General features: G+C 30.7%; 1 protein-coding gene across 1 annotated transcript in view; it reads left to right on the top strand.

Moving 5' to 3' along the window:
- The first annotated feature begins 1,177 nt into the window (after positions 1-1,177).
- LOC111676996 (mitogen-activated protein kinase-binding protein 1) overlaps positions 1,178-23,525 on the top strand; it is a 286,290-nt gene continuing 263,942 nt past the window's right edge. The window contains exon 1 of the mRNA XM_046949155.1: positions 1,178-1,399. The gene's annotated coding sequence lies outside the window, so the exon portion shown is untranslated. The remainder of the gene's footprint in view (positions 1,400-23,525) is intronic.

Raw genomic sequence — 23,525 nt, forward strand, 5'->3', positions numbered from 1 at the left:
TGAGAGTGTGTCGTTAAAATAGTGTGTTCAATTAAAAGCGGCTGCAAATTAAAGTGCAGAAAGAAAATCAGTAGAAAAAAAACTAACAACTACTTATAGCAAATATTAATTTAATTAGAAATAATTAAATTTAGATAAAAGTGTAATAATTGAAAGAAATCAATGCCAAGTGAAATAACAAAAAGCCGCTCACCAAAATTAGCATAAAGAAAATTAATGGAAAAAAAATTACAGTAAGCAAAAAAAAAAAGTGAAAGAAAATTAAAAGAATCTGAAAAGTTGGTTGATATTGTTGGTAAAAAAAAACAAATCAAATTTGAAAAGTAAAATAAAAGTGTGAGAGAGAATAAATGAAATACAAAAAGAAGCTGCGCTGCCGGCGTTAAAACCTTTTTTTGCCCATTTTTTTGCTTTGTATATTGTTTTTGCACTCAGTGTCTAGTGTGTGTGTTTGTGTGTGAATTTTTCAATGTGAAAAAGTGTTTCTTTTTTTTGTTTTTCTGCGACTGCTGTCAGTTTTATTTTTATGTATCAAAAAAAGTTATTTTATTGTATAGAAAGCTAAACTTGGCCGTCATTTGAAGATATTAAATACAAAAAAAATAATTTACTGTGAAATTCTTTAACATAAATTTGTGCAAATTCAGCTGTGTGTTGTTTTTTTTCTTCTTTCGCATACAAAGAAAAACACACCTGCTATTGTCACATGAAAAATTTAATTGCAAAAAGCAAATGAAACTGTCTGACAACTGTCATTAATTTATTTTAACAGTTTCTATACAATTTATTGTTATTTGTTTCTTAATTTTTTCTTATTCGTTTTTGCAAACAAAAATTCCAGCCAAAATAACAACAAACACAACAACAACAACTATAAAAACCCGGTGTTTTATAAAGTTTTTCATGTTACAATAACAAAATCAAAGATAAAAAAATAATAAAACTAAACGCAAAGCAAACAACACAAAAATTAGTGTAGACGTGAGAGAAGTCTACTCAAGCAAATTACAACAACATTAGCAGCAATAACAAAAATTTACCGAAAATTATAACAAAAACAAATACACACAAGAAGTAACCACAAAAATAAATAAAGAAATAAATAAAATTGTTTTGTGTCGTTTATATATTTTTCTTTTGTATTTTTTGCAACCTGTGTTTAATTAAATCAAAAGGGTTACCATTAAAACAATAAAAAAAGAATTTAAATAATAAAAAATTTAAATAAATGTTCGAAACCCATAATTAAATTTTTATTAACCCTTAAATTGCCCATAAAAAAAACAAAGACAAAAATTCTTATTGGATTTTTAGTGCAAAAAATTAAAATTCATTCGAATCGCCTGCAATTGGAACAATACTAATTTTAACTCGATATTTTGGAATAAACAATTAAAAGGTAAGTGTTTAAATTCTAATCAGATTTCTATTTTTATTTTTTTGTTGTAAAATATTGAAGATTTACATTTTATTGCATTTTCTAAATATGGATTTGGGTCAAAGTTAAGAAAAATTTGATTGAATTGTTATAATTAGATCCTTAAAATTTCAATGCTGCAGCAAAGTTCCCTTTAGGCAATTTTAAATTTATTTCCCTACTAAAAAAAAAATAAGAAAATTTCTGACAATAAGTTTTGAAGGATGGAGATTTCATATAGTTTTGATTAGACTTTAGACTAGTTTAATGACATCTCTATAGTCTGGTTTATTAACCCTTTCCGTGGTTTTGTTGAATATATTCGACATTATAATAGACTATGTTTTAAGGCAATTTTGTGTATAATTTTTAACTTTAATTTTAATTTTCTTCTTTTATATAAAACCTAAGGGTTAATTATATTTATAATTGAGATTTTGAATGATCTTCTACATTTTTAAAGTATTTTTAAATCAGGTTTTAAGAAATTATTACTAATGACCATACATGAGAGTAGTTAATTAATTGACGATTTCATTAGCATTGAATTGAAAAAAATTATAATTATTTTTTTTTTCATTAGCATTATTTTGTCTAATGGTAATGATTTTTAATGAAACGATTTCATTAGTAATTATTTAAAAATAAATTTTCATTACTAATTTTCAATTAATTTTAAAAATGTTCGAACATTAGTTCGAATTTCGAAATTAATTTCGAATATCCGAACATTATAATGTATTGTTATTAGGTGTAATCATGTATGGCAAATTTCAGCACATTCGGATTAGAAAAACTAGTTTTAACAGCTTTAAAAATTTTTCGAACACGAGTTCGAATTTTCGATTTTTTTTTAGGTTTTATGACACAGAGATTAATTTAAAAACATAAAAAATTTTTCGAACTTAATTTTGAATATTTCGAACATATTATTGTATTGTCATCAGATGTACTTATGACTGCAAAATTTCAGTCAATTTGGGCTACGAGAACGGGTTTTAAAAGCATTCAAACCTCGAATCTTCGAAAAATATTCCTTAATATATTTTGCGACAATTATAAATACTAATTAAATTCGTTTTTGAAAATTCATTACCATTATCAAAAAAAAGTTATAATGAAAAAAATATAATTTTCATTAAATGGTACTTAAAATATTTTTTATTACAATTTTTTCCATAAATGGTAATGAAATTTTAATGTTTAATGAAAAATTCCCATGTATGTTAATGACAACTTTTAAAAAAGTGCTTTATTTGGTGAAAGTTTTTTGAATGTCAAATATATTCGATATTTAACTTTGATGTGTTATATTTTCCTAGGGATAACTCTAATTTAAATTATCTTAAATACAAGTTTTAAATTTTTTTTTTTTCTTGAAATAAATTATTTTTGACCCTGAAAGGGTTATCTAGTATCGGTACTAATCTGAATCGTTCCCACGACCCGATTCTCAATCGGCCAAAGATTGTCAACTCAGCAAAAGCTGTAACAACCGGAAGTTTTTTTTTCTTAGAGAAGAATACGCAGTTACAACCAAAATGTTACAAAAACAACAACTAATCTGAATTTCTGTTTTTGATTGATTTTAGTTGTTAATTATATTTGACAAAAATACTTTAAAATTCCTAATATTAATTTCTTGTAAACTATGTGATATGGTATATATAACGAACGAACAATCGACTTTTTATCGCAAAAAAGTAGATGTCGACTATTTTATTCCAAAAATCTATCGTCTATGAAAAAAGTCGAAAAGTCGTCTTTTTAAATAAAAGTCAAAAAAAGTCAAAAATAGTAGAAAAGTCGCAAATAGTCGAAAAAATAATTCAAAAATAGCCGAAAAATATAATAAAGTCGGAAAATTTTGAAAATAGTCAAAAAGTCGGAAAAAGTCGAAAATAGTCGAAAATTTAGAAATCATCGAGTAAAATGCTTACAATTCTACTAGAAAAAGTAATTATTTTTGTTTGAGAAAAGACCAATTTTTCCTTTTATCCAGCTCGACAAATATTGAGCCTAGGACAAAAAGTCAAAAACTCTAAAATAGTCGGATAAACTCGAAAATAGTCGAAAAAAGTAAAAAATAGTCGAAATGTTGAAAAAGTCGAACAATGTCAAAAAATGTCGCAAAAATTCGAAAAAAGTCGATAATTCAAAAAAACGTTGGAAAAAGTCAAAAATTCGAACATAAGTCCGAAAAAGTAGAAAATACGAATATAAGTCGAAAATTCGAATATAAGTCGAAAATTCGAATATAAGTGGAAAAAAGTCGAAAATTCAAAAAATGTCGAAAAAGTAGGAAAAAGTCCAAAATTCTAATAAAAGTCCAAAAAAGTCGAAAAGTCGCCTAATTATAAAATACTATAGTTATAAAGCCTAAAGGTCAAGTTTTAATTAAGTAAATGAAAAAAATCGAAAAATCGACTTTTTCTAAAATTCAAAAAGTTGAAAAGAAGACTTTACGTTTCAACTATAGAACCCTATAAATATGTGTACATGAGATATTTTTTTTACAAAAACAAATTGCCCAAAATAAAACACAAAAATTTAAAAAAATTTTAAAATTTGTTTGGAGTTTTTATATAATTTTTTAAAAAAAGACAACAATTTGTGATTATACTTTGGGATAAAATTATTGACAATGAAAATTATGAAAATGACGATAATTTGACAACAGTACTGGTACGCTTCAAAACAATTTCCCTTGCAATTCCATGATAAATAATTTAAAAACCAGTCTCTGTTAAAACCATCTTTCGGAATTTTTTCGAATAACATTCGGAGACTATTAGAAAGTGTTTATAACAATACTCCAGTATATATTAGTTTGCTAATTTTGATAGCATTCAAATTTGCAATAGACAAAATTAACAGTTCAAAAACAAACGAACAATATAAGAAGAAAAACTTCTTTCCTAAAGGGCCCTTCAGACGATCACACTTTACGTACGACAAGTCGAACAAAAAAGTAAAATGAAACTCCATCCGTCAGAGATACAAGACGATGCAAAAAGATCGGCGGCGGCGGCTCATTATATAAAATATTGGCGGCGACTAAATAGTCGGCTCAATTTACCTTTTTCTTCAGAAATTGACCTTATAAGCATTTATATATTAAAAAATCTCTGTATAATAGTCTGTTATATAGAAACCTGTCTCTATATAAGTTTTTTCTTCAGAAATGCAATGTGCATATATTAGTTTTCATTATTTAAGTATTAGCACAATATTGTATGGCAACTTTTTTCAATTTGCAATAAGAATTTAAAATAGTGGCAACTCCGTTCAAATTGGTGAAATTATTTTTCGAAATACATGTACGATTCCAATCTTTATCAGCGGCTACGTTTAAGCCGGCTTAGCTTTTAAGTCGAAAGAAGACGGCGGAGGCGCGGCTTGCAAAATATTACCGCGGCCAGCCGCCGCCGATATGAGCCGTTTCGGCTTGTATCTCTGCCATCCGTATGACAAAAATGAGGATAAAAGTTGTTTCATTTCTATTTTTCGTGTTTGGTATTAAACAATAACAAAGTAAGATGAAAACAGCTGTTTTACTTTTTGTTTTGTTTTCATAAAAATATATCTCTGATCTAATGCGACTTGCTTGTTTTTTTTTTAATTCTTTAAAAAAAATGAAGAGAGCCATACGACAATCAAATTTTCCATTCGTATTTTCTCTTAATATGTGATGGTTTCAATACATATTGTGTTTAGACGATCTCATTCGTTATATTCTACACAAAATTTTGACAGATCATATGTGATCGTGCGGCTTAAGTAAGTTCTTTGTTGTACAAATATTGAGTTTTCTTCAAAAGAAGTTTTACCCGATCATCTGCGAGCACTACACACCAGCGATTGGAGTATTTTGAAAAATTATAAAAATAAATCCTAAGTTAGAAATTTTTTAACACTGAATTTAATCCATTTTTTTTTTAATTTTACCAAAATTAATTTTTAGTTTTAATTAAAGAAAATCTGTAGTTATAACAAAAATTGCACAAAAATTTGTTTAATTGCCTAAATGCTATTAAAACTCTAGAGAGCAACTAAAAAATTAAGCCGATTAGTTGCTTATCTTATAAAATATTTTATATTCTCTTTGTTTTTATCCATTAAATTTAACTAAAAAAAGCTTTTTAAAGATTTATCTACATTAATATAAAATATAGAAACAAACAACGAAGCTCAACTACAATATTTTAACCACTTTTTCTTAACACACAATCATATTTTCTCTTGACTTTCAAACGAATAAAAAAACAAAACAAAAAAAACTTTTCAATTACTGTGAACAGGGTTGCAAATATATGGCTCTCTTCTAGTTTTGAAAGTGAACATAATAGAAAAATTCCTTTATTTGGAAAAAAAAATACATACATACAGTCGGACAAATAGACAAACCGTAAGTTGTTTACAAAGTTTGTTTGTTGCCTGAATTTTGTTATTCACATCTATATCCTCATCATCAGCTAGAACAACAATCACCGGTGTTTCTACTTCTTACTTTATTTGTTGTTGTCATGTTTTGTTGTATTTTGTTGTATTTTGTTTTGTTAGTTTTGTTTTTGTTCTAGTGTTTTATACGAACCATATTTATTTTGTTGTTTATTTTTCTGTCTTGGGGCACTGTTGGTTAAAAGAGATAAAATTGCGATGAAAAAGAGGCATAACGATGACGAGAGGGGGTGGTTGATTTTTGCATTTCTAAACTTTCAGGGTTGGCTTTATAGTCATCATCTTCTCGTCATCTATAGAATTTGTATGTTTGGAACATTTAGTTATACAGTATGTTGAGCGTTTTTCTTTTCTGAAGGCCGCATAGTTTATTGTATTTATTATTTTTATTGCTATTTTTATTATGTTTTTGTTGTTATTGCTTTGTTGCCTCTTCTTCTAAAATGAGCCCCCATGTGGTCTTTAGAGAAGAGAATAATGGATTTGTTGAAAATATGTAAGACTATAGCAGATATAAAAGCTATGAAGGGTAATCGGAAAAGTACATCTAGAATCTATATGCATACAGCTATGGACATATAAATGGCACACATTTGAATAAGTATTTTCTTAGGCTAAAGTATCGCTAATGTTATCAATCATAAACAAATTTTTGAATTTATCCAAAGGTTTATTATTAGTATTTAAGAATTATACAAACTTAAGTTAAAATTCATTAATTAACTAAAAAATATTCATCATTTTTAACAAACAACACTTGATTGAGCTGGACTCATAAATGGCACAAACTTAAAAAATTTCTTTTAGTATTGCATTTGTAGATTTTTTGGTATGTAAAAATGCCCTACCGTTAATATTTTGTGCTGTAGCCTTTGTTTTGGATGACAGCTTCGCATCTACGACCCATACTTTCCACAAGTTTTTGACATTTTGTTTTGGGTATGGCATACCAAGCTTCCTGAACGGCTGACCATAAATCGTCCATATTTTTATAACTTTTTTTGGCGATTTCAACCTTGACTTCATTCCACAAGTTTTCAATTGGATTTAAGTCTGGGCTCTGGGCTGGCCAATCCAAAACGGGAATCTGTTCCGAACAAAACCAATTTTTTACTAGGTTTGACGAGTGTTTGGGGTCATTATCTTGCATGAATTTCCACTTAATTGGCATATAGTCGAATGCGAATGGTTCCATATGGTTTTTTAGAATATCCAAATATTGAAACTTGTCCATTTTTCCATTGATTTTTACAAGTGGACCTACGCCATGCCAAGAAAATGCACCCCAAACCATAATACTACCACCGCCGTGTTTTACCGTCTTCTTCGTGAACCGAGGATTATATTCCTGGCATCTAGGACGACGAACAAAGGTTCTGCCATCTGGTCCAATTCTATTAATTTTTGTCTCATCACTCCATAACACGTTTTTCCAAAAATTAATAGGATTGTCCTTATGGGTTCTGGCGAAGGCTAAACGTTTTAAAACATTTCTTTTTGAGAGCAATGGTTTTTTCCTAGAAATGCGCCCAAACAAATTTGCCTCATTTAATCTTCTTCTGACAAGCCTGCTAGATATTTCCAAGCCAAAAGATTCATTAATATCAGACGCTATCTGCCGTGAAGACTTGAATGGATCAATTTTTGCCATTCGTACCATTGCGGCATCTGTACGCAAGTTTGTTTTTCGAGGTCTTGGCTTCCGACTTTTGCCCTTAATCAATACATCGGGATTCTCTACACATGACTTAATAGCATTGTAAACTTTTTTTCTTGAAACTTGCATTTCTTTAGCAATTTCCGAAACTTTTTTCCCATTTTCATGCATTTTCCATATGATCCGCCTTTCCTCTGTTGTTGTATGCTTGCCTGATCCCATATTGAAAAAAATTTCTTTACACTTGTTTTTTTAATTTTTTTTTAACACTTAAACAAAGCATCAAGTGATCTGAATGAAATCTACACGTGTAATAACTATTTCAAATAAATTGTGCCATTTACATGTCCACTTAAAATCAGGTTTGTTTACGAAAAAATAATAACGGTAAATAATAAGCAGAATATAACGGAATATTTGAGTGCTGCTGAAACAAAAATTCTTAGAGCACCAATCTTAAGAGATAATTGTAGCATTTTATAAAATTTCTAGTTGATAAAACATAAATGTTTTTCTTAATTAAATGTGTGCCATTTATATGTCCATAGCTGTATATACAAAATAAATGTATTTGTGTAATATTAAAATCGTATATTTGAGATACAATATAATAGTCAGAGTCCACAAATTTTATCGGAAACACTTTATTGTCAATATGATGATTTACGACTAAAAGTAGGCAGACTATCAGCAGCAGAGGGCGTGCCACCTTCCATTTAAATTAAATACAAAAATTCTTGGAAACTATTACAGTTAGGTTAGGTTCCCAGCAAATACCCGGTAAGTAGGCAAGCAATATTGGAGAAAAGTGTAAGTAGTTACTTTTTGGGTGAATAACTACTTATTTTTGTTCGACAATGACCAAAAAATAACTAATTACAAATCTGCTTACCCGACTGTTCCGGATTTAAAACTGGGTTTACAGTTATTTTTCGTGTTTGCTATTATATTCTCTTACACAATGCCCCATTAAAAGATAGTTTTATCATTCTATATGGAACGGTTTTCACACAAATGTAAATATCAACATTTCTTAAAAAAAAATCCAAAATAAACTACAGTTAGAAACACTAACTAATTCCTTATTAGACATTCGCTATAGACAATTTACTACAAATTCCATTCAAAAAAGTTAATTTATTTTATTGATAACGAGAACTCATTACGAAGTAATGTATGAAATAACTACATATCCTACAATACTCATTACCAAAATCTGAAAATATTTTACTGGGTTAGGTTAGCACAGGTAACCGTTTCGGCTTTACTTGAGTCCATGTTGATCCCTTTGTATTAATACCTGTAAGAGAAGAGAGAGATAGGGAAAAATTGGAAAAAGAAACGTTGGTAAAGAGAAAGTGAGAACAGCGGCAAGATTTTAAGTAAATGTGAAGACACCAGGATATTTGCCATGGATTAAACAGTGTGATTATTGAATTCACACCCATTTTGTCAGATTAATGAAATTCATGAGACGTTCTAATTGAATATTCGACAAATCAGACAGATCACCAAAGTATGTCGATCCAAGCGTCCGAAGTCTGGCATCCGGAAGACCAATGTGTTTAGCATGGTTATCAAATTTACAGTGGCCAGTGATAATCGATATCAGCCTACTTAGCTGCGGTCTTTGTTAGACTAAGAAGATATTTACACCTGAGTGAATCGATTTATGTCCACAGCACTTTAGCTGTTCAGCACGTGTGCTCACGTGACCATTGGTCGTGAGCAATACAGAGACGGTATTCAGTAATCCGCTTCTTTATTGCAAGAAGTGGAATACCGCATAACTATTACATTTGGAATCTTTAAATTTTCCAGGAATAACTTAAACATCCATGTAAACATTTGGGGAAATTAATTGTCGCACTCCTTATGAGAGGAGCGCCACCTTCCATAGGAATTAAATACAAAAATTCGTTTATCTGGGAATCTAATAGAACTAAATTCTTAAAATTTTGCAGTAACAACTTAAATATTCATCTAAAAATATTGGACTTTCATCCGGGCGGGCTTGACGCACCTATATGAATTAAATATAAAAAAATCGTATATCTGATAAACTATAAGATCTGGATCTGGGGTCGCACCTTCCATAGGAATTAAATACAAAAATTATTTTATCTCTGAAACAAGAAGAACTTATATATGTGAAACTATTAGTGCTAGATTCTTCAAATTTCACTTGAAGAACTTTCACATTCATCCGAACATATAGAGTATAACGGATGGACTTTCAATGGGGGTCTAGGTACCTCCCATATACAAACATAAGGTAAGTATCTTCCCCAGAGTTATTAAAGTGCTTTGCAAGTGAATAATAGTTTTGCCGCCACATAAGGGCAACTACAACAACAAAAATTGACAGCTGTTTTAAAGCAGTTATTAAAGAGATCCCTTCGGGCAGCACGTAATGGCTGCGTTTTAAACCCTCTCGCAGAGGAATGACTGTGTTTCTAAACGTATGAAATGAGTTAGTGTTAAGTATTAGATACTGGATGGATATGGAGATATGCGGGCCTCACCTATCCGTATACCTATAGTGAATGTGTTGGATGAATAAGAAGTGTGCACGGTCTTGTACATGTACCGACAGAATCATGCACAAAAATTGAAGAAGCAAAAGGGGCGGAGGTTAGTTGTCCAACAACATCACCCTATGGTTATGTAGTATTAAGATAGGGGATTATATTATCGGATACATGAGATTAAACCGAGCTAACTTAATCTTTAAAATATTCACAGTAAAAGCTACATTTAGCAAAATTATATCATGGTAAATACAGTTTAGAATACAAATCGCACAAGAAGCAAGGGCTTGATTATACCTACAGAAGGCTATGCTCCCGACTCGGGTCATATTAAAGGGTTATAAAAAGTCCTTAGTAAATATGAGAGAGACAAAAAAATGTCGCTAATAATCATCTCCATTGTAATAACATTCTCTCCTACCCTCGTTTTTTGAAACTAATATTAGTGATGTCTTTCATGTTGTTTCTCTTGTTGCTGCTGCTGTTATTATTGCGGGTGCTGAAATCAATAATTCTTCAGTATTATTATTTCATGATTTATTGAGAACGTTCATTATACTTTAAAGCTTACACACATGTATGTTATATGTATGTATTTATATAAACCTATTGCAAGAAAAACTGTGTCAAATACAAATCTATATAAACGTGTTAGTGTGTGTAATTTCATTGGGAAAATATTTTAATGGTTCTATTCGCAAGTGTTGGAAAATATTATGAACAACTTTTTTTATTCTATACATTTTTAATTACCAATGGGGTTACCGGATCATTGAACCTACCTTAGAGCATATAATAATAAATAGTCTCGATGCAGTGGTTTACTGCAGCAAAAAACAAACAATGATAAGGGTTTAAAATTTATTTTCCGGTATTGGGGTAAATAGGTCGAAAGAAAGTGTTATTAATTTTTAATTTACTAATTAAGAAAGTTTAAACGATTTAAAGCATCTTTTAACCTCCGAAGTTATTCAGTTGGAAGGGAATCGTAGTAATTTGTGCTAATTTGAAACAGTTCGATAGTTCAGTAATAGTGTGAAATGAATTGAAAGGATTCAAGATGAGGTTTATTAGTTTTGAAAAGTTAAATGATTGTTATATGAAAAAGTTTAAGGAAGTTGATCCTTTTTATGGTTGAATTATATGGTCAATGATATAATGGTACCTAAAATAGTTAAACTTTAATGCACATTAATTAGACTCGCTAAGAACAGAGAGACCCTTTCAATTCTAATGTTTCAAATTGTATTATATACATGACCGAAACAATGAATGCCAATATTAAGAATATGGGTTAAGATGCCCTAAAATCATTTATCCGGATTGAAGGAAAGATATTTTGAAATTTACCTATTTCCTTTGAACTAAAATCTCCGATGTTTTGTTTGAATTGAGAACAGTTCTATGATCTAATCTTTCAATAATACAACAATTACAATACAAGAACTTTGTTAATGTTCCGGTTCGAATGTAGCAATAACTTGGGCAATTATGACATTACAACCTGCTGATATGCCTTTATAGAGACCAATTCCTATATGATCCATTAATAGTTGATTCGTGGATCCAGTTTAAAAGGCAATATAACGCGATGAGATAACAGGCAAGCAGCCATCTGTCGCTATTATACAGACATTCATCGCTCGGAATTATGTAGGCTAGTCTAACAATACCTATCACAAGTATCCAATCATAAGTATCCAGCAGATATTGAGATCCGTTAATAGGTTATTCGCCAGCAATCCACTCGAAAATTAATCTATATCAACCTTGCATTTACAGATCATGCCATGCCGATGGATAGTGTTAGCTGATCAGTCTTTCGTTTTTGGTATAATCATTCGAAAGATCCTGTTAATCCTGGTTTATGTAGTACGTTTTAAAACCCTCTAGTTGTGTCATAGAATCACGGCACAATCTAAACAAATTACTAAACATTTAATATCTAGTCCCTTCATTATGATTTATAACAATTAACGACTATTTTGAAAGAAAAAATAAACTCGAGAGAGTAGAAAAAACCCTAAACCACTATATTAGGGAGGTTATTATGCGTTTGTACTGATGTTTGTAACACCCACCTAAAAGTATACCAATCGGCTTAGAATCATTTTCTGAATCGATTTAGCTATGTGTCCATATAAAGCTTGTGTGCACGCTACATGCCATGCCGAAGGATAGTGTTAGCTGATCAGTCTTTCGTTGTTGGTATAATAATTCGGTTGATCCTGCTAATCCTGGTTTATGTGGTACGTTTTAAAACCCCCTAGTTGTGACATAGAACCACGGCACAATCTAAACAGACTAGTAAACATTTAATATCTAGTCTTTTCATTATGATTTATAATAATTAAGAACTATTTTGAAAGGAAGAATAAACTCGAGAGAGGAGAAGACACCCTAAATCACTATAGTGGGGAGGGTATTATGCGTTTGTAACACCCATCTAAAAATATACTTATCGGCTCAGAATCATTTTCTGAATCGATTTAGCTATGTGTCCATGTAAATCTTGTGTGCACGCTACATGCCATGCCGAAGGATAGTGTTAGCTGATAAGTCTTTCGTTGTTGGTTTCATCATTCGGAAGATCCTGCTAATCCTGGTTTATGTAGTACGTCATCCTGGTTTATGTAGTATGTCACAACCCCTAGTTGTGACATAGAACCACGGCACAATCTAAACAGATTACTAAACATTTAATATCTAGTCCCTTCATTATGATTTATAACAATTAACGACTATTTTGAAAGAATGAATAAACTCGAGAGAGTGGGGAGGGTATTATGCGTTTGTGCTGATGTTTGCAACACCTACCTAAAAGTATTCCAATCGGCTCAGAATAACTTTCTGAATCGATTTAACTGTATCCGTCTGTCACTGAAAATTATTGAAATTTGTCCATTATTAATCCTATCCTCCATACAAACGTATTTCCCCATATGGGGATTTTGGGCTCATAATTACTTTAAATGTTCTATTATATCAACAAAAATTAGCAAAACTAAGTTTTATAGAACTTTCAATAGTACCAATTTGTGTAACGATTGGGCCTGATTTGACAATAGTCCCCATAAAAACTTCCCTTCGGAAAATGACTTGAAGTTCAAAATTCATTGATACACTGTAATAACCCTTACTCCCCTATAAAAAAAGAAAATTTAGAAAATCTTTTTTATTAGCAATAAGTAAAAATATTCTAGAATTAAATGCTTTATTATATACTTAAAAAATAATTTTGATTTTAAACATATTGACAGAATATACATAGGTATGTATATAAATTGGCATATTTTAAAATTTGCCTTATAGATACGGCAATTTTTTCTCGATCTTCTTATACCTCCTGTAAGGATACAGAATACTTTTCTTACTCATTAAATTATACATTTATTAAAAATAAAAATACAACAGTAAAATTTGTTTTTATACATATTTTTCTTTATCCATTTAAAAAGCAATTTCAACCATTTTTAGCTTTTTAACGTATTTCCGTTTTATGTCCGTACATTTCTTCCTTGAGTTTTTCTCTTTCTCTCTAATGTTCTAAGTGAACATAATAAATAAAAACAACAATAAAAAACATAATCATTAAACCGATCAAATGTCATTATAAAGACTGAACACAAAAACATTTCATATATAGAAATAAGAAAAAAAAAAAAATCAACGGACAAAAGAAATCACAGTCAGCAGTCATCAGTGGCAAAAAATACATGATAAAAATACAGAAAACAACGTAATGAAATACATACTAAACAAAAAAAAAAAAAAAAAACGCATTATTTTTTTGCCAACGTAAACGTTCTTGTGTATAATAAAATGACAGGTGAATAATAATCGTATGTTGTTGTTACGTACGTAAACGATGATTATTCTTTACAGGTGTATATATGTGAGTGAGGTGTGTATTTGTGACTGACAGACTGATGGACGATGATGTTCTTAATTTTGTATTCTTTTTGTTATTTTCTTAATTTCCACTTATTCGCAATTACTTACACATAAATATCTTTATCTTTAATTCACTGTATATCTTTCTCTCTCATTTACACTCTTTTGGGTTTTTGTATTTTCATAAATTTGCTGTGGCAATGATTTTTTTATTGTGGTTTTGAAATAAAAGTTTTAAAAACTTTATAAAACGTTTAATTTATGTTTGTTTAATATTAATTTTGATATAAGTATAATTTGTACGAATAAGGAGTGAAAGAGATTAAACATGCTGCTTCTTAATCATGTCAGTGTTGTACATGAAGATCATCTGTTGATGTGTGGAGAGTAAATTAGATATTATTAAATAAAGGGTTGCCAAATGGTTAGACAGAAAACATCTGTTATAAGTTGGATAAAGTTTTCTCATGTGGTGTTTTCTAACCAGGACTTTGTTAAAATCGGCAAAAAACACATGAATTCTGATATATTTTTGGGTAACGAAAACATGTTCTAGAATTCAAATTAAATACATTCCATAATAGAATCTGTAGAAAAATAGATAAATTTATAGAAGTGGGTTTAGTTAGCGTCCACGTAAGTGATCGGACAAACTGAATTATTTTCATTGCAGTATAAACCTCCATATCCTGATGAATGTCAGAGATAAGATTCTGTAGAATATCAGATGGCGTAATATGTTTCTCGCACTAAACCCAAGAAGAAGCAAGATGTAGTAGAGAATATCCAGTAATTTAACAAAACCCATGGTTTCTTATTTCTTGATATATCTTAGGCATCAAGCGAACAAAGTACAGAACTTGTATGTTCAAAAGTTTTAATTATTATATTATTTTAATGTTTTTTTGATATTTTTCAAATGGAATGTCGGGGCTACTCATTACATATTCAGTTTATTATAATCAATCCTCCACATATCTGAGAACTAACGGACACTCTTTTAGATTATTCATTATGCACTTTACGTAAATACCGTCTTAGGTAGAGGCATGACAATTATTTTAACACTCCCTAGAGAGGCAGTAGCATCTCGTTATGACTTTCAAAGAGTACTCCGTACAAGCACTTTGCCTAAGTTCTAAACTTTGTGTCATAGTAGTCGCACAACGTAATTACGGGCAAACATCAAAGTCTACAGAAAAGATATAAAACATTTAACTAATAGGAAGTTTGAGAGAGACTCTACCACCATAATATGTTATATCTCTCTTAAATCTGCCACAACACCTCGATAGGCCGCAGTGTGGTGCAAGTTTAAAGTTTAAATGGATAATAAACAGAAATTCAAAGTTTATTTGGGGAATCTTTGGATTGTCGTTTTTTATTTCCACTTAGTGCATTCAACAGTCGTGCAATCACATCTTCCAAACCGTATTTTTTTCTCAACAAAATCATGGTTTTCAACCATAGACGCTCGTCAATAACCAGTCTTGATGGGATGGCTGGTTCTTGTGGAGACTGATAGGTTAATAGGCTTTTCTCATATTACAAATCCGAAGACACTCGTGGGTCCATTATATTGATCCCTTTAGAAGATCTTAAAAAACTCTGAAGTCCTATCCCAACCATTTAATTGCACAAATGAAGAAAAGTATCTTCCTTAAGTTCACTTCAGTTGGATCCATTTAATCTCTTCCTTCCCTGGAATCAGCCAGGATAGTTCATTTAAAGATAAAGTAAGTGAAGCTATCTTCTTTTTCATCATCTTGGCAGCTTTTGCAGAAGCTAATACTTGATAAGTTGAGTCTTCAAGCATGAAGCCTAAGTGGACAGTAACCACAGCAATAATATTCCGATAAAAATTCTTTCAGCGGTGATTAAAAATTCTTCCAGACCCCGCAGATTGCAAAAATACCAAGGTGTGGAATATCAATCAAGGTAATATGTCTCTTGGAGACACATTTTAATATAAAGTTGTTTAATTTGTATGTTCGGTCTTCCACAATGAAGCTTAAGTGGCCAGTTAACGTTGCAGTATCGTACCAATAATATCATTTTTCAGCGACGAGCAAAAATCCTTCCAGCACTAGGAGATTTTAATAATATTAAGGTGTGGAAGATCAACCCAGGTAATATGACGTACCTTGGGTATTCATTTTGATAAAGATATCGATGCTATTGATATCATTTAAATGACTGCCGTATTACTGATGGCTCGAGAGAATACTTTGGACAGAATTTTACATAACTCGAACTCCGAAAATAAGATTTGTGTTCGATATTGGTCAGATGCTGAAGTCATTCAGGATTATAGACACAGATATTAACCCTTCTACTGCCACTAAAAATTTAACGTATTGTCCTAACTTTTTTGTCGCGAAAAAATGTCGCTTGTTTTGAAAACATTTTATGGAATTTTGTAAAGAAGAGAACTATAAATTGTTAAATGAAAGTTCACTTTAACAATATCTCTTTCAAGGAGAATAAGAATTTCACTATTAGTAACAGATGCGATTATCCTTTTGACAGGATTGTACTTGTACACAATAATACTACTATAAAATTACTCTCACTGTACATATGCAGAAATTTAACCTTGAATATTAAATTTCAATGACATTTCACGTTCGTTTTAATTAATTAAGCACATAACTAAATAATCGCCAACATGGTAACTCTAGTATACTTAGAGCACATTGTTGTTGTTTTTAACATTTTCTTTATTTTGTGCATTAAATGTCATTTATATTCTTTCGCAAATATTTTTTATTTTTCGTTGACATTTTCTACTCTCTGTCTTGGTCTGTTGTTCTCTCTATCTCTTAATGGCTCACCATAATTTTTAACCTCTCTTTATGTTTATTTACATGGTATTTCCAGTTGACATTTTGAGCATTTGTTGAAGGTTTGTCATTTGCCACCATTACCACTGTGTTGTTTTGTTTGTTGTCCAACCATTAACCATGTGGATGGATGGATAAATGGTTGGATAGATGGTTTATTAACAGTCAAGTAGCAAATTGTTTTCTTTATTTAATTTTTTATGTTCTTTGACATTGTCCACAGCATGTTGGAGGTTAAAAACATCTGAAAGTAATAAAATAAAACTAAAATATCCACATGGTATTGAATTACTTGAGCTAGTGAGCTGTGCTGGTCTTGCAAAAATGCATTTAAATGCAAATCTTAATTTTTTTCTAAATAAATTCCATTCACCATTTTTGGCTTGAAAATAGAAAAAACAAAAATCTCCTCAACCTTTCATTTGTAATTTTAATGAGATTTTTACGTTGTTTGGCCATAAAAAGTCAACACTATAGAAAATCGATATTTGGTTTTGTTTAATATTTATTATATTTACAATTCAGTAGAAAATGCAACAAGGCACAGTGGTTATTGTAAGGATTAGAGGAAATAGATTTTTTTAAATCTCAATAATTAATTTTCAATTCCTTAATAATTGCTAGTGAAAGCGATATCTACCAATTCTCTAGGATCCTTGGGATCGAGAAATGTCTTATCCCTATAGAACACGTCATAAATGTATACTGGACACATTGGAAGGTTAAACACAATCATTGGATGTGCCTGATCATATACCAGACACAGAATATGTCGGAAACTTTGAAACGCTATCCCAGAAAGAATGTCTTGGTCAAGCGGAACATTAGAGCAAATACCAGTTAGGAATCCGTTGTTACACGGATGGCTCTAAATTGAGGGATAAAGTAGGGCTGGGGTTCTATATTGAAGATCCAGAAGCAGAAATATGCCACCGTTCACCAAATCATACCACAAGCTTCCAGGCAGAAGTACAAGCAATAACGGAATGCGTAAATTGGATTAGAATAAATATTGCGCCCACATCGCTTACCGATAGCCAGAAGGCAATTAGGACGATGTAAGGTGATAAAACTAAATCGAAAACCGTATTGGATTATAAGAAAGCTTTAACTAAATACTCTCCCAGAAGTAAGGTTCACATTATATGGGTCCCACCCACTCGGGAGTAGTCGGTAACGAAAGGGCGAATGTAATAGATTTAATGAGAAGTGAGCTCGAGGCAGTTATGCTGACAAACACAAAACCATTGGACGCAACAAAAATTGAACTAAAAATATGGGTGAGAGAATCCCATAAAACCTCTTGGAATAATAAAACATTAGGTAGGACCACAAAGATCCTTTGGGGTGACTGTGATGAAAGCAAGACGTAAAATCTCCTCAAAATTAGCAAGTCTGAAGATAGTATGAAGCTACATATTCTGAGTGGACACATAGGATTACGAGCATAATGAACCACCAGGTAGAACCACGAAGATCCTATGGGGTTACCGTCATGAAAGCAAGACGAAAGTCTGAAGATAGTATAAAGCTACGTATTCTGAGTGGACACACAGGATTACGAGCCCATCTATGCAAAATTGGAAGTGTGGATTCAGGAGAACGTAGAGTATGTGGAGAGGATAGTGAAACTCTGGAGCAATTTCTTTGCTACTGCCAGGCATTCGTCGAAGTTAGATCCAAGTATCTGTTATAAGTGATGTTATACCGGAAACAACATTCCTCACTAACACTGATTGGAAGATTCTTGGGAATTACGTTCAGGAAACTGAGTTTCTGAACACTGAAAAATATTTTATTCAGTTCCTTTTTTCGTGATACATGATACAGGCCCAGTAGTGGCCTTGGTGTATTTCTTCGCATATGAAGAAAACGAATTGCTTTATATCCACCAGTTCTCTGGAATAATTAGGAACAAAGAACGTCTTTTGCCCTAAATAGCCCACTGTGCTAGATGCTATATCAAACGCAGTCAATATCGATTGCACTTCATATTCTAACTACATTCAATTCACTATAAACCTGTCAATATGCATTTGTTTTCTGAATAAAATAAGAAAATTCTTTCCAACAAAAAACTACACACAACTGAATAAATAATGCCTCATGTGTATTCAATGTCTACCTTCCTGTTTCTCCCAGACTATTCAAGCAGTTTCTCCTTACAACATCATTGCACTGCTTCTTCTACAAAAAGTAATTCATTCTTTGTCTACTATTTCTCTTACGGTATGTTGCAGTGAAATTTTCAAATTTCTATTCGTTTCTCCTCCAGTCTTCTTGGTGCTACTAAGTGTACTTTCGAAAAATATTAAATAGCTAGTTTGTTTCTCCTTGTCGTACAATAATATAAATATATTTCAAAGTTATTCGCATTATATTCAAAGTCATGGTACAACAGCAGCAGCACAGCAGTACAAGGAAAGGATAAAAAGTGCAACCAGACAACGTCTGTGTCAGCGTTTTTTAACTTTTTTTCAACATTTATTTACTTCATTGATTCCCTAAGGGTTGTACAAGTACGAGTGTTTTCTATGCGTGTGAAGTTAGCTCCGAAAGTTAGCTCCGTTTTTTCAATGTTAACAAGTCTGTTATGTTAATAACATAAATCTCGCTCAGAGAGTGCTAGGTTAACATAGCTCGATGTCTGAATCTTCAATAATTCTATTAGACATGCTTTCGAGAAGATCGCTATTTAAAATCAGCAAAATCGGTCGGTAAATAACGGAGATATGAGCAAAAATCCGAGACAACCTCTGAAAATTTCATCAAAAAATTGTTAAAAAAAGCAACTAAAACACTAAAAACACTGTACATAGAAAAAGATGTACACGTGTGTGTGTAGATGTATTTGGTTTTATTCAGCTGTGTATTTTTTTTGTATGTTTGGAATTCAAACATACAAAGTATACACAGCAAAAAAATATGATTTGCATTTTTTGTTAAAATAAAATAATTTTCCCTTTTGTTTTGCAAATATATTTTTTGATGAATAGAAAAAAGTATTTAAAACGTTTTCAATTATATGAGAGTAGATTGTGAGTTATTGTACAATAATTTTTATGCGAATAATGTAAGTTTGAAATTTAAAACTAACACAAAACAAGTGCTTTTTAAAACAATTTTTTTTACGATAAACAAAAACAAAATCTACGTCTCGTCAATGTTTACCAGCAATGAATCAGAGGTCGAAGTCGACGGCTTCGAGTCGGAGCTTAGCCGCCGCCGAACTATATTTAGTTGCTTGAGCCGCCGTCGAGACATTCGGCTTAAATCGACTCAAATTTTTTTAATGTTTTTATTAACTAGACTGTAAGATCAATTATGTTTAAAATACACTATGGTGAAGGGTATATAAGATTCGGCACAGCCGAATATAGCACTCTTACTTGTTTTTATTATTATTTGTAACATTTGGTTAAACTAGGTACTTTAGTATGTAAGCCCTTCTTGACCCTAATAAAAGATTTTAGACTCATTCGTTAAAAAGTACTACCTGTATGATCTTAAAAAACTATTTACTGTCATTCTGAAGACATACGTAAATATTTAGAAACAGCGTTAAAGTTAAGGCGTGTGTTATTTACATAAACACTTACAAAATTCAAAATGTCTACGACTTCTAAAAAGGCTAAGGTTGAAAATGAAATTTATTCGTCTTTTTGATTTAATCCCTTTAACAAAATGAAGCACAGATCATCAAATATGCGAAATATTTCCGACGACTTATTAAAAAAATTTCCTACGCTGTCAAAACGTTTGAAAATTTGTGGATCATGCAGGAAAGAGCTCGGAAAGTTGAACGAATTACCGAATTTGAATAGTAATGAGCCTGAATAGTAAAGAACTGAGTTTGGAACGTCTCAACGAAAAGCAAGAATTGCTAAACAATTGGTTGCTGAGCATGGGATTCTCACATTCCCAAACAACAAGAAGGGAAAAACTTTGGAGTGCGATGATTCATCAGAAGATTTACACCATTAACGCGATTTCAAACTTAAAAAAAAATATATTAAAAACGCTCTTTTTCCTTTTTAATTATTATAACAGAAAAATTTTGCCGATGCGGGGCTCGAACCCTGAACACCGCGCTTGCAAATTTTTATTCACGTTCACGTCAAGTGAACAAACTTTTGAAATTGATGTCTTCCGATCGCATTGAAATTTGCACCATAGTAAGTTCTATTGCATAGTAATTCCGACACAATTTTTCAATAAGATCGCTCGTGAACTTTCTAAGTTGGAGGCGGTCAGGTGCAGGTGTTTTCTCTCATCCATGTAACCTATTGTTCTTAGCAAAATGTGTCCCAAATAGTTTAGATAGCTATTTATCCATTTAAAAAAAAAAAAAATTTAATAAAATATTTTTGATTTTTTTTAAATCAGAAACATTTTTGACTTTTTTCAAAATGTGCCCTTCTTTTATTTTTTTTTAAGAAAGCTTAAGTCTTTTCCTAAGCGACCTATATGGCCGCTTAGTGGGATGCGAGTAAGATATCTATAAAAAAAAATATTTTGTATCTTAAGATTTAAAATTTTTGAATTTTTTTGCAAAATCAAAAACTTTGTTGACTTTTTTTAAAAAAAATGGATCCATTTTTTAATATTTTTTTGCTCAGAAGAAAGCTTATGTGTTTTCCTTTAACACCCTTTTTGTCGCTTAGTGGAATGCGAGTGGGATATCTATAAAAATGTTTTCTAACTCAAGACATACAATTTTTTACTTTTTTTTTTGAAAAATCAAAAACTTTTTTGATTTTTTTCCAAATGGACTCTTTTTTAATATTTTTTTCTCAAAAGAAAGCTTAGGTCTTTTCCTTTAAAACCTTTTTGGTCGCTTAGTGGGATGCGAGTGGGATATCTATGAAAAAAAAAATATTTTGTAACTCAAGACAAATGTTTTTAAATTGATTTTTTTCATATTTGTGTGTAAGTGTTTCTAAAACCTTAAAAATAAAAACCACAACAACTGACCGATAATAGCCAATGGAGGGGTGCAATATGAGGCCGACCGCTATTAATTTTCCACCTCCAAAATTTGTCTGAGTTTTGTATCTTGCGGCTTTTTTAGTCAATCCTAGAGGTAGTTTTCAGCGCACGTGATTTTCATTGTTAAAATATCAGGTGCTGAATCTAATAACGCCAAGAAAGGATTGACAAAAAAGCAGCTAATAAAGGTGACAAATAAGGAGGATAAAAGTATGGATATTTGAAAATAAATTAAGTGTAAAAATAGTTATTATATAAATTGATCTATTGTGATTAAGATTATATTTTACTAATTATTCATATTTTATTATTATTATTAAATTAATTATTATTACAAATAAATAACAAAATTAAAATACTCAACATTTCCATAGAAAAAAAAGTGATTTTTATTCCTGAGGTTAACATATTATGGGTATTACAGTATCGAGGCTATGAAATTTTAGTTGGGTATATTACATACCATCGGAAAGGCTAATGTGTCTAGTTTCTCTGCGTAAGTTTAATTTTTAAGGTTTACACACAAATATGAAATTAAAATAGTGCAAATTTAAAAACCTCTGTTTTAAAGGAAAAGACCTAAGCTTTCTTTGAGAAAAAAATAATAAAAAAGAGTCCATTTTGGAAAAAAAGTCAAAAAGGTTTTTGATTTTTCAAAAAAAGTAAAAAAATGTACCTCTTGAGTTAGACAAAATTTTTTTATAGATATCCCACTCGCATCCCACTAAGCTACAAAAAGAGTGTTAAAGGAAAACACATAAGCATTCTTCTGAGCAAAAAAAAAAATTAAAAAAGGGCTCCATTTTTTTAAAAAAAAAGTCAACAAAGTTTTTGATTTTGCAAAAAAATTCAAAAATTTTAAATCTTAAGTTACAAAATATTTTTTTTAAAGATATCCCACTCGCAACCCACTAAGCGACTATATAGGTCGCTAAGGAAAAGACTTTCTTAAGAAAAAATAAAAAAAATAAAAAGAGCTCATTTTGAAAAAAAGTCAAAAATGTTTTTGATTTAAAAAAAAATCAAAAATATTTCATTAAATTTTTTAATTTTTTTCGAAAGATTGCATTAATAGCTATCTAAACTATTTGGGACACATTTTGCTAAGAACAATAGGTAATAAGTTACATGGATGAGATAAAACACCTGCATGGCCAAAATGTCAAATTTTGACCGCCTCTAACTTAGAAAGTTCACGAGCGATCTTGTTGAAAAATTGTGTCTGAATTACTATCCAATTGAACTAATTATGGTGCAAATTTCATCGTGACGTGAAATGCCCCATATAAAAAATTTTGCAATATAAAAAAGTGTAAACTTTTCAAAACTCATATAAACCTATTCTCAACATAGGATTTTCCCGTTAAAAACTTATACTCAAAAAACAAATAAGCAAAAAAGCATGAAATTTTTTTGTAAATTAAGCAACAAAAAATAAACAGTTATTTGAAATAGCTCATTTTTTATGAAATGTTTTTGGAGAAACGAAACGAAAATATTATTCCTGTGTGAAATCAAGTTTTTAACGCACATTGTAGCAGGTGATCAGTGGTATAGTGGGAACTTGGGTTGACTGGCTATCGGATGGTCGTAGGTTCGACTCGAGTTTGAGTTCTTCTTTTTTTGCTAATTCTATAAATTTTCTCGTATTAGGACTTTTTGTAACTATAAACGTACAAATAGCACAAAACGACCTATTCCGTCCAAATAATAAAATTTTTTAAGGTTGTCTT

Source organism: Lucilia cuprina, chromosome 2, assembly GCF_022045245.1.
Source record: "Lucilia cuprina isolate Lc7/37 chromosome 2, ASM2204524v1, whole genome shotgun sequence".
In the NCBI taxonomy this organism is placed as follows: Eukaryota; Metazoa; Arthropoda; class Insecta; order Diptera; family Calliphoridae; genus Lucilia; species Lucilia cuprina.